Raw genomic sequence first — 12,147 nt, forward strand, 5'->3', positions numbered from 1 at the left:
ATAATTCCAACAAGGATTACAAAGTTTAGAAAAATTATGTACCAAAGCGAAGCATAGACATCTACGTATATTGTCATGGTCTGCTTGCACGAATGTTGAAGAGATTCCTCAATGGTGTCCTCAGTAGCTTTGGTGGCGCTTTAGGCACGCTGCTACGGTCCGCAACACTGAAACACTGATCCCTTGAATGTTCACGGAAGCGGGCCCTATTCGCACAGGAAATAAGAGCCATACAGTCTCTGTTACTCACAGCCCAAAGTGTGATAGAGACTAGCTAATAAGTCACAGTGCTGGCTATATATAGTAAATATTATGAGTAAAAAGTTTACTTATCCATAATAGTAAGCAAAGGCACATTTTAAAATTAAAAAAAAAAAGTGGCACAAAAGGTTATGAAAGCATACGTTGTAATGGTGACTATATAGTACCGTGCTAACAAGTTGGGCCGGGCTTGAGCTCGCATCCTTGTGATCCCTAAGCAGACATGTTACCAAGAAAGCCACTGCGGCCAATGGAGACTAGTGTGCCACTTATGTCTGCATTTTGCAATGATAGGCACAGGTGACTGTGACACGTTCAACATCAAGCACTAGGCATTTAAGTTTGCAATCCTGCACGACTGATGCTCATGCGACACGTCACATGTGGCATAAAGCGAAGCATTGAAAGCATATGGGAGGCATAGGGAATTTATTTTACCTGGCTGGACCTGGAGTTGCCTTATCAAATCTTAGCCTAGGATGACGACAAATGCAACTTGACGGTGTTTGAAAGCGAACTTTTAGTATGCGGACTGGCTCTGACAGCTCTAGTTGTGGTAGGAACATACATTGCAACCATCCTTGCAAAATATATTAACTGTCTAATATTTTACTACTCATACCAAAGTGGTAAATAGTAGCAGACTTTATAACGTTCACAGTGACCGTAATAATGGCACCGCAAAGTCCCGAAGACACAGCACTAGTCCCCTACAAAAAGTGCACTATTCCAGTGCTTTGTTAAGTCGTCGTTAGTTGAACGTCATCTCGAAAACGATTTATTAACAGATTAAACTGGATTACAATAGGTGAACGTTTCATGCATGCTGCCTCCCATCTTCTTGGTGATGTCATATGATCATGACGATCTCTTCGTCGATGGCGCTTCTCCTCCCTTTCTCCCGACCCGCACCCAGCGCCGGCTAACACGTCCCGCCGTGCGAGATTGCGTCCTCGCAATCATCGACCAAATAGTCTGCCATCTAGCGTGGGGGTCGCCGGGCACGTCTCGGTCGTGCTGTGTTAAGGATTTCCTCGGTGTTGGTGCCAGCGTCCAGGATTGGTTGGTTCGATGATGACATCATTTGTGTAGATATTGCCAGTCTCTTTTGCTTTGGACCCTCCGGCGTCATCTTTTCTACCTCGTATGCGCCGTGGTTGATTTTGGTTATCTTGTAGGGTCCGTCAAAGGCAGGCGAAAGTTTGCCTTCCCGAATGTGCGTACGGTACAAAACATTGTCACCAAGTGCAAAAGTTGGCTCACGGTGCCTTCGGTCGACAGATTTCTTCATTTGGGCTAGGTACTCTGTGAGGCTTGCGCGTGCTGCTTCTCTCTTCTCTGGGATATTTTCATCGCGGGCTTCTGCATCGGTTTCGAGCTCGTTGTCGATGGGGTATCTAGGAGAGAAGTTGAAGAAAATTTCAAATGGAGTGACCTGGAGGCCTGTGTGCAGTAGGTTGTTCACTTGGAACGTTGTTCTTAGCAGGTAGTCGCTCCAATTGTGGATGTCTCCATTGACGTTCTTTCGTAGAATGTGCAAAATTTTGCTATTGGCACGTTCCACGAGTCCATTGGTCTCTGGTGCATACGGGACTGTCAGTACTCGTCTGATGTGTCGGTCCTCAAAGTATTCTTGCGCTGCTCGTGATGTTAGTACCTTGTCGTTATCACTGATGATCACTTCTGGTGTTCCAAAAGCCTGCAGGATGTTGTCCTCGATGAATCGTAACAAGTGTTCTGTGGACTTGTCTCTGACGGCCCTTGTGATTATAAATCTCGTTGCCAGGTCTACTGCGGCGATAAAATACTTATTTTCATCATTGGAGTTGATCGGTCCCACGTGGTCTATTGCGATTGCCTAATGGTCTAAGCTTGTAGTCCTTGTGGCTCTTTTCGTCTTCTTCGAGCGCAGTCATGATCTGTTTCAGATCTTTGTCATTTCGCTGTGCTATGTTGATGCGAGAGTCTTCAGCTCGTATCACACACACATGTTGGACTTTGGTAGGGACGCGTGAAAGACCGTCGGCCATTACATTATTTTTCCCAGGCATGTGTCGAAGTGTGAAGTTGTATGTCGAAAGGTCTAGCATTATGCGAGCGAATCGTCTGTTCGGATCCTTTTTGGACATTATGTTGTGGACTGCCCAGTTGTCTGTGAAGATGTTGAAAGCAGGGAGGCCTTGTAGATAATGGTGGAATCGCTCTGTGATGGCCCAGTGAACTGCTATTGCTTCAAGTTCTGTTGAATGTTTATGCTGGTCGGCTTGAGGTACCTTCTTACTTGCATACTCAACGACTCTTTCGTCAGTTCCGTGGAATTGAGTTAGGACTACTCCAAATGCTGCCCGCAATGCGTCCACGTACACCTTTGTTGGCAAGTCTGGCCTAAAGTTGGCTAGTATAGGTGCTTCCGTTAATTTTTCCTTAAGCGTGTCCACTGCTGTTTTGCACTCGGGATTCCATGTCAGTGGTGTGTCGTTTTTTGTCAAATCGGTTAGGGGTTTAGTGATCCTGGCAAATCCCTTGATGTACTTCCTGTAGTGCGACACAAACCCAAGGAATGAGCGCAGGTCCTTCTTGGTTCGTGGTACATCATAGTTGTTCACGGCTGCTGTTCGTGCTGGGTCGATGGCAATACCGTTTTGTGACAGAATCAGTCCCAAAAAGGGTATGCTCTTTGACATAAATATGCATTTGTTGATGTCGATGCGCAGTCCAATATTGAGGATGCTCTTGAACGTGCGGTCAAGTAATTTGACATGGTCACTGGTGTTGCTGGTGAAAATACACACGTTGTCCATATAGACAGCAACGTGCCCGGTTTCGACGAGTTCTCGTAGTCCCTCATTCATTATGTTTAGCATGGTGGCAGGTGGTGTCGTTAGCCCAAAAGGCATTCGTAGTGGTTCATAGTGTCTGCTTTCTGTCACAAATGCAGCTTTGTGAATGTCGGTCTCTTTGATAGGTATATTAAGGAATGCCTTTTTGATGTCAAGCTTGCTGAAGAACTGTGCTCCAGCTGTCTTTCTCAGGATGGAGTCTATTCGTGGCATGGGGTATGCTCGTTGAACGGTCTTGGCATTCAGAAATCTATAGTCGATATAGAGTCTCTTTGGTGTGGAGTCATGATGTGGTTGATCTACAACGATCACCGGTGAGGCGTAACTCGATGTTGAGTGACGGATGGTTCCTCTGTGCAACCAGTCATTGATTTCCTTCTCGATGAATTGTCTGTTGGTTTCTGTTGTGCTGGTATTGTTGCATTCGTACTGGCTTGTCGTCGTTTAGCTCAATTTCGTGTTGAACCGTGGGGCATTGACCCAAATTGTCGTCAGGTTTCGTGAAGACTGATGAGTTTCTTCTGAGCATGTCTTTCATAGCTTCAAACTGCTCAGTTGTAGCATTGGAGGCATTGTTGAGATGCGTCACAAGGTGTTCAGCCTCATTTGGTGTCGGAAGTTGTCGAGAGTCTTGCTCGAGTTTGATGCTGCCAGGTGACATGGATACTGTTCCTCATGACATATACATATGGGGCACAGTCTCATCGTTTATTGTGGGTACTCCTGGTGGTCTTTTGAAGACTTGATCAGATTTGTATGTACAACTGCCAGTGCCACTGACTCTTTTTTTGTGAAGTTTGCCTTTGGTATCCATTCAACACTGAAGCTGTTCTCGTTGCAGCGTTCAGCGTAGTAGAAGGGGATTGCCTTTCTCCAATCGAGTCCGATGATTACTGAGTGCGGTATTTCCCGGCTCACACAAGCTTGGACAGTGGCTGTAGCGCATCCTATTGAAACGAGCGCTTGAGTGACTCCTAGTGGCTGGCTCGTGTTTCCGAATGGTCCTCGCAGCACAGTTTCATTATCCAGGACGATGTGGATGTTGTGGCAAGAGGCGAAGTCTTCGGATAGGAGAGTTGTAGCGGAGCCTGTGTCCCACATCGTTTCTGTTGCAATGCCATTGACTGTTGCTGGCAGGGCAATGACGTTCTGTTTACTGCTTGGGCATGCAGCTACATCGTTGTTAACATGCTTCTCTGAGGTGATATTTTTCTGGGGTGTGGTGCGATCGGTGCGTTGTTGCCATCGTCTTGTTGCCACGGCCTTTTGTTCTGGCGTTCATGTGTCTGGCTGGTCACACTGTCGGGCTCGGTGGCCAGTCTTGAGACATCTTGCGCATATGTCTGATGGTATTTTCCCCAAGTTTGACAGGTGTCTCGGGAACTTGCGGTGCTGGTGGGCTTTGGTGGCTCAATACCGTATTTGGCGTTTCTTGTGTTCGTTGCTGGCATCGGAGTGCCCCGTTTTGCACGGCAGTGCTGTTGTTGTGACCTCGGTTGTACTGCCCTTGTCTCTCGATCTGGCTTGCATACTGCAGGAACTCACTTAAAGTTCCTTGGCGTAGATCGTAGTAGGCGGCAAGAATCGGTTTCTCTGCTGCATTTGACACACCTTGCATTAGCCAGTCGACGATGTCTTCGTTGGACAGATCGTAGTGCCCTTTTCGGATAAGTTCCAAACGCGAGTACATGTAGTGCACTATTGATTCATACGGCTGCCGTCTTCTATTGTTAACTTGTGCAATCCACTGACAGAATAGGAGAGGCCTGTCAAGTTCGTTCTCCAGGGCTGCCACCCATTCGTCCCACTTTTTGTGAGCAATGCCGTCTGTCTTCTGCCACTCCAGTGCGCGTCCTCGGAGTCGTTCAATTGCAGCACTCAATGTTGCGGCCTCACTTCATGATGATAAGTCGCGCATGGATTCCACCGCCGCAATCCACTCTTGTAGGTTGTTGTCCGTTCCATCGTACGTGGGTAATGTCGACGTCAAGTCGGGTCCTGTCATCACGTGGAGGGGCCCAGCCTGTCTTTCGAGAATGTGCGCTATCATTGACATTGTGGTGGCTAGCATACTGGCAATGTCGGAGTCCATGTACATTCCTTGTTGAGGTGATGGTGCATGAAGCTGTGGCCTGGGACATAGTCGTTTGGGGCTTGGTCTTGCCTTCATTGTCCTTCGTGCCGTGTCGTGGGCTTTCAGACTCCTCTTGCTTCGTGTCGCTTGAGATGTCCATTTTCCTTTGGCTTTTTCTGGTGATGCCCGATGACTATATGACTAGCACGTTTGTCTTGACGAACTGGCTCATATGTGCACCTCGTGGTGGCATCAAATTTTTAAACACCAGTAAACCTTAAAACATTCAGAGCGGACATAGTAGCAGTAACACATGCATGATTGTTATAGCCACACAATCTAGTCCCTGTGCACATTAAGAAAATGTCAATGCACGATTCTGGACAATGTATGAGACAGTATATGGTGTGTATTAAAAGGGTACATGGTGGCAGCTACATTCGGCTCTAGGGATAAGAAAAACGTCTTGGTGCTGTTCTCGTCTTGCCTGATTGTTAAATTCATCACCCCTTCTGTCATTTATTCATATATTATGCGCTTCATTGCTATGCCCTATTGATTGGCATATTCAGGGTGGGAGTTGAAGGGACGTTAAACCACTCCTTCTGTGCCCAGAAACTACAGTAGACCCTTGGTTATCTGGGCTTCACTTATCCAGTGCCTGCATTATCCACACAAGGAACATCCATACCTTACTTCAGGGACACAGTACATACTTCTGTTCATGCAATTTGCTTCAATTTATCCCGGCTCCAGTTTCCAGATAGAGGCAAAAATTTCCAGGAACCAACGAGGGAAAATACTCAAGAACTGCCTTCACTTATCTAGCATTGAGTCACATACTATGCGCATCCTCCATTTCGTCAAGCGGGGTAGACAACTTTGAGAAGTTTTCCTTTCCCCCCTTTCCATTTTATTCATGGGCCACACATTGAGCAGTCCAGTTATTTGACGCCGTAAGAGTAGGTCATTCGGGGCTCAGCCTCAGCTCATACCTGGAGAACTCATACCAAGACAACTCATAATGGGACAACTCATACTAGGACAACTCATACCAAGACATCTCATACCGAGTGACATGTAGGAAAACAGAGGCACGGACAAAAAAGGGACAACACACACACAGATCCTCAGACACAGCAAAGAAATTTATTATTGCCAACCAACATGGAGGAAGGAAACAGAGGAGCGGCCGTTTCGAACAGATCAGTGCCGTGTATTCAAGGGGGAGTCTGGCCATTAATGGGACCCGCATATACGTGAGGCTCCACCCACTTTTTGAAGTATCTAGCCAATCACAGGTCGAAATACAGTTCCCTATTATTACAGGCCATCCAGTACTTACATCTCACCCTTATTTACTGGGTGCCACCATTTTGGAGAAACTAGAGTGATTTGGATTGAAACGGATAGCACTGGTGATCAAAAGATCAAAACGGCGGATTTTGCGCCCACTTGTGGGCGCTGAGATCTGCATGGAGAGAGTCTGGCCATCAGGAGGAGCCTAAAAAAAAGAGGCTCGACCTCGACCTATCAATCAAACTTGGGCGCATTTCATTGGTTGCCATTTTCCATGGGAGCCGCCGTGACACCAAAATTTCTCCAAAATGGAGGATGGTGCTTGGAACGGCGAAGTGGAGACGGTAGACAAGGAGCATCTCAGAATGCAACGTGAAGGCTTGCACGAGTTCCAATGGAAAACGGTCGGAAGGGCCGCTTCTGTGTGTCCTTCCTCCATGCCAACCAACTTATACTGCCAAAAACCGGCAGAGAGAAGCAAGAGGAAAGAAGGAAGCATTGCTTATCTTGATGAAGTACCAGCTTGCCTGCACCCTATCTCTATTCTCACTCATACCAAGTGAACTCATATCACACTCATCTCATTCCAGTCCGCCATTTCAGAAAGAGCTAGGGCCACAGTGTGGCTAACTGGTGAAGTAATATTGTTGTCAACCATGGTGTGTACTAAAACCATGTGCGTGCTGTCTCAGTTAGTCATAAAGGGTTACTTAGACATAACCTGAAGTTCATGGAGCATCCTGATGCAACATTCTACCTGGGGGGTGTACTCATCTGTCATCACAGGCTGGAACAAGGTTATTACCGGTGTTCTGTGCCCGAGCAGCGAGCAAATACTGGACTACTACTTCTGCTGTGGATTCAGTCGTTTGCACGGAAACCGAAAAAAGTCAAACGTCCCCCCTTGCTGTACAGTACTTTGCTTTGCAACTGTTGAACGAAGATGGTACTACCATCTTTATCAAAAAGTCTTCCGCTCTGTAGGTTCACAAAATGTTGCCTCTCGCCACAAAAATGTGTAACCGGATACCATGTGGATACATAATGGCAGACGACAAATGACAACGCAGATGACGATAGACAGTTTCTCATGCCCTCCGAAATAAACGCAGGCTTTGTTGACAACTGATGGCTGGTCTGCTCTCGAGTTTGTTTATCCGGATCCTCCGCTATCCGGACATTTTTGCTGGAAACCGTCAGTGCCAGATAAATGGGTGTTGACTATATTCTCCTTGACTGGAGGTTCATAGGCATCAATCAACTCTACAACTTCTCCAAAATGGTCAACATCCATAACTGGCTTGGCTGTGCTGCTGCGACTAATTCGTGTACATTCATCCGTCATAGCAAAAGCATCAACAATTTGATGTAGTGCGTGATACATACCACACTTCCTACATAAACTTTCCACTGAGCCTGGAACTCACTTTGACCACCTTCCGCGTGCGTTCACGACCCGTTGAACACTCTTGAAATACAAATCATGTTGTGTCCTTCATGTGATATTGTGCTCCACGGCCTTCTGTTCCTGCCCACATTCGCAGTGTATCATCATCAGTATGAATGACCAGTTTGGCAGGAATGAATGTTTCAGAGCAGCACCTGTACATGTTACATAAAATATTAGAATAGAACATTGAGAAGCCTGTGTGATAGATAAGGCTAGCCCTTAGAATGGTGTCAGTTCCTAATCCATAGTGTGTTAGAGTTGTGAGGCCTACGTAATAGGTAAGGTTTGTCATCAGAACGATGTCAGTGTCTCATTATCACCTTTAAAGGACGACGGAAACGAAAATAGGCTGCACAGCTATTTGCCTCATATTGCGATGTGTACCAAAACAATCCGGAATTCGACTTAGATTTGCGTATATTAGTTGAAACGCCGCCACAATCGTGATATAAAATTCGGCCGTGGAGCACTCTGAGCCCCTGGTGAGCGTCGCCGCGCCGCCGTAGCAGACCACGGAAGTGACGCACGTTGGCTCTCCTGTTGGAGTTCCTGACTTTCATTTCGCTTCATTTCATTTGGTGTTTCGGCGTACGTCTAATTCCTGCTACGGGGAAAGAACGAAGACGAAGAAGCTTATACGAATCCATCTCTCATAGAATATATTGTCTTCAGACATCCACGAGATCTCCGAATCAAACATCTTCAGGCGTTATTCAGAATTCGCCGTGTTTGTACCGTGCAGCCGCACATGGAGCGCGAGAGATATTTGACGTCACGCGCTCCTCAGATTTTCCCGCAATGCTTGGCGCGCTCCATGGGCGATTGTGTCGAGTGGGCGGCCCAGCGCTCTCGTAATCGTCAGAAATATGGCCATCCGCACAGCGTACTTGCAAAATACTAGTGGCACCATAATTTTACATAATATTTACACCTTGTTCGGTCCCCTTTTTGCAATGGACAAATTTCGTTTCCGTTGTCCTTTAACAATTAAGGAGGCAGTATGCTACCTTGACACATTTCACTAGGATTCAAAGTACATCTACTATGTGCACAAGAGAAATAGATATCAGATCTATTTTTATGTGTTGGTCGTGTGCTGTGTTTACGAGATATTTTGAAGCAGGAGAGTATCTTGGTCAAGAGCGTCACTGCTGCTGGCAGTTTATTAGCTTTTGAGCTGGTAAACGATAGATAAAAAGCAGGCCAAGTATAGGCAAATGTTGCATAATTTCTTAGGCAACCCGTTGGGATCCACAGAGAGAAGTCATATCAACTGACAAATGATACCAAGTGGCAAAGTATCATGGAGCTTGTACTGTATGCTATCCGATTCGCAAGGTTTAAAATCCATCTAATCCAAAAAGTGGTTCTCTTACATGTAGTTGATGAAGTGTGTCACTTGGAATGAAAGTCAAAAGTATTACCAGTTTTGATAAATGTCTGTGATGACTAACGAAAGCTCTCTTTCTCTTTCCCTTTTGTTCTTAACTGGCGCCCTTGCCACCAACGGAGGAAAAAAGGTGACATAACTGTCCTTTCTGCACTGACCCATAGTAGTAGTAGAATGAGCACACCTTCACAGTAGGATCTTTCTTGAGAATAGAATTCATCACTAAATTTCAGAAAAGTACTGTACTGTATTGTAGGAAAGACTAGAAAAGCAGAGGTATGTGGACGTGACAGGCTAGGCATTGGCACTTGAATTGGACGAGGTTCTGCAAGGTGTTGTGCGTTCAGACAACTAGACAGGTTCATATATCATTCATATCGTTTTCATTTCCTACAGATTATTGTTCACAGCTGTATGCTTGCTATATTAAATTTGTACCTTGTTTTATTGTGGCCTATTTTCCTCATAGTGACATAATTGCCTAAAGTTTACATGCTTGTTCAACTATACGCACATCCAGCATGTTAGCACTTAGGGGTGCAGCGCCTCTAGCTTTTGCCTCTTGGAGTCGTATAACTCTAGATGAATAAGGTGTTAATTGCTATGACGTGGAAATGATTTCTGCATCTTTTCTAATAGATGTATGTGCACCAAATGGAGAACCTTATAACTCCAAAAGCACTCATAACTATAAAAAGAAAGACATTTAAAATTTCCTTGACGTTGGCAGACCTTTTGCAGTTCTGTGATATTTGCCATTTAGATTACATTTTAAATTTCAAATTATCCCTTTTCTTATTCAAATTCAGTATACTTTGTCACATACAACCTGCAATGCATTTGAAATTGATTAATCTAATCACAACCTGATCATAACACCATGAAGAGAAGTAGCCTTCCTAAACTGGGGTTAAACTTCCTGAAATTCCTCAGCCAATGATGAAAGTACCAGGACCACAAAAAAGCAACATTGAACTTCCTTTACAGTGTAAAACATGACATGAATCTGAGACACACAGTACTGTTTGATGGTTACTGCAGTAAAATCCTGATGACATGATTTTTGAAAGAACGTGAAGTCAAACCCATCACAATATTTCTCTCCAAATATGTAATAGTGCAGCCAAACACAGACTAGGCTAACAGCATTGCATTGTGATAAGGTGCAACACCACAACAGGTGCACAGCTAGAAACAACAACAACATTGAACTGCTGCATAATAGAGTTGTATAACGTGAATTAGTTTGTTACCATGAGGAATTTCCTATGTCAACCACAGTAAACGTGCATTCTGGTTACACAGTAAAGCTATTGGGCTTCATTTAGAATGGTTGTAGCACTTGGCAGCAGAACTATAAACCCCCTGATAAAAACAAACGGCTTTAGTTCTCCAACTTAAGTCCAACCTTGTTGCTATATGAGCTGTCTACAGTGACATCTATGCTGCTCTTTGCAGCTGTTAGGCAAGAAAGGCATCTGGGGGATCATAAGAAATTACTTTCAAAATTGCCTTCAAGCACTTCTCTGCGGACCGTGACCATTAGGGGGGTCTGGCAAGGCACGAGATTGAGGTTTGAGTGATTTACTTGAGCTGTGCCAATGATCTGCCCTGCCAATTTGCATCAGCACGCAATGAAATCTGAAATGCGATATAATCAAAGTGCAATACAGCAGAGTTGCCTTACATAACATTGGTCAGGATATTGTGCAGATTGTTTTGTGAGGCATGATGTATGGGTTTCAGTGCGGTTAAAGCTGAACAACCAAAAAATGGAATTAGTTTCATGATTACATCCGGTGATTTATCCAGACACCCCCTACACCACGCTAACTGCTCCCCCAAATCTGTGTCAGCTTCAGATGCATGTCAGCAATGATACGTGAAGCTGTTACAATGTGACTCTAATAAATAACCCCCCACCACCACCCGCAAAAAAAAAAAAAAAAAAAAGATCAACACCACTTTGTGCTTGTGATTCTGGATAAACCACTGGTTACATCATGACCTCATCACAGTTACATGCTGCCTCACGATGAGCTCTGCGGACACAGTCCACAGGGATAAGGACGGTCCTCTTATGTTTCACGTGATGCAGGCTGAAGAGCACCCTGAACCACAAAGCAAGCCAGTGATCTCCAAGGGCTGTTGCCTATATGAGCTTGTGTGAAACAAAAGACAATACATTCAAGCACTAAGCTGTAATTCCTTATCTGAAAATGAGGCCTGCTAAATAAGGAAAGAACATGCCATTACATCAGAGTCGCACAAAGTGCGAGTCACTGCTTTGACACACTATACTTGAATGGGTCAAATGTTTGAATAAAAAACAAACAAACGAATTTTGATATCCCACAGCATCGAGAAGGAACTAGAAAATCATAGTTCTCATAAAAATCTAAACAAACATATTTCCCAAATCATGTACAGGGTGCGTCATGTAAGACTCACCAGAATTTTTATAAAAAACCTATGAAAGCAGCATAGATGTTGCTTTTTCAGTTGTGTTCTACAGCCAGGCGAACATCCTCTCGAAGAAAACGTGTAACTACAAGATGACTAATAACCTAAAATTCGTCAATTAACTTTTTCATTAGAAGATTTCGGGCAAAAGCGAGATGGCAGACTGAGAGACTATCCTAGTTGCAAGCCATTTCATGTTTAACAAATCCTGAAACCTGCATGTGCATTAAAATATCCATCCCCGAACTTTGACATGCAAATGAGCCGGAGCCGAAACCGAAACCGCAGCGACCGGGAACGCGGGGAGTACAGCGCTCATTTCACGTCAGAGGGCCACGTGATTTGGAGCGGTGGAGATAATTGGAGCAGG

At 45.0% G+C, this 12,147-nt stretch overlaps 1 protein-coding gene across 3 annotated transcripts in view; it reads left to right on the forward strand.

Moving 5' to 3' along the window:
- Positions 1-12,147, forward strand: part of LOC135385640 (protein turtle-like) — a 78,398-nt gene that overhangs the window by 60,528 nt on the left and 5,723 nt on the right. The gene's annotated exons all lie outside the window — the stretch shown is intronic.

Source organism: Ornithodoros turicata, chromosome 2 (assembly GCF_037126465.1).
Source record: "Ornithodoros turicata isolate Travis chromosome 2, ASM3712646v1, whole genome shotgun sequence".
In the NCBI taxonomy this organism is placed as follows: Eukaryota; Metazoa; Arthropoda; class Arachnida; order Ixodida; family Argasidae; genus Ornithodoros; species Ornithodoros turicata.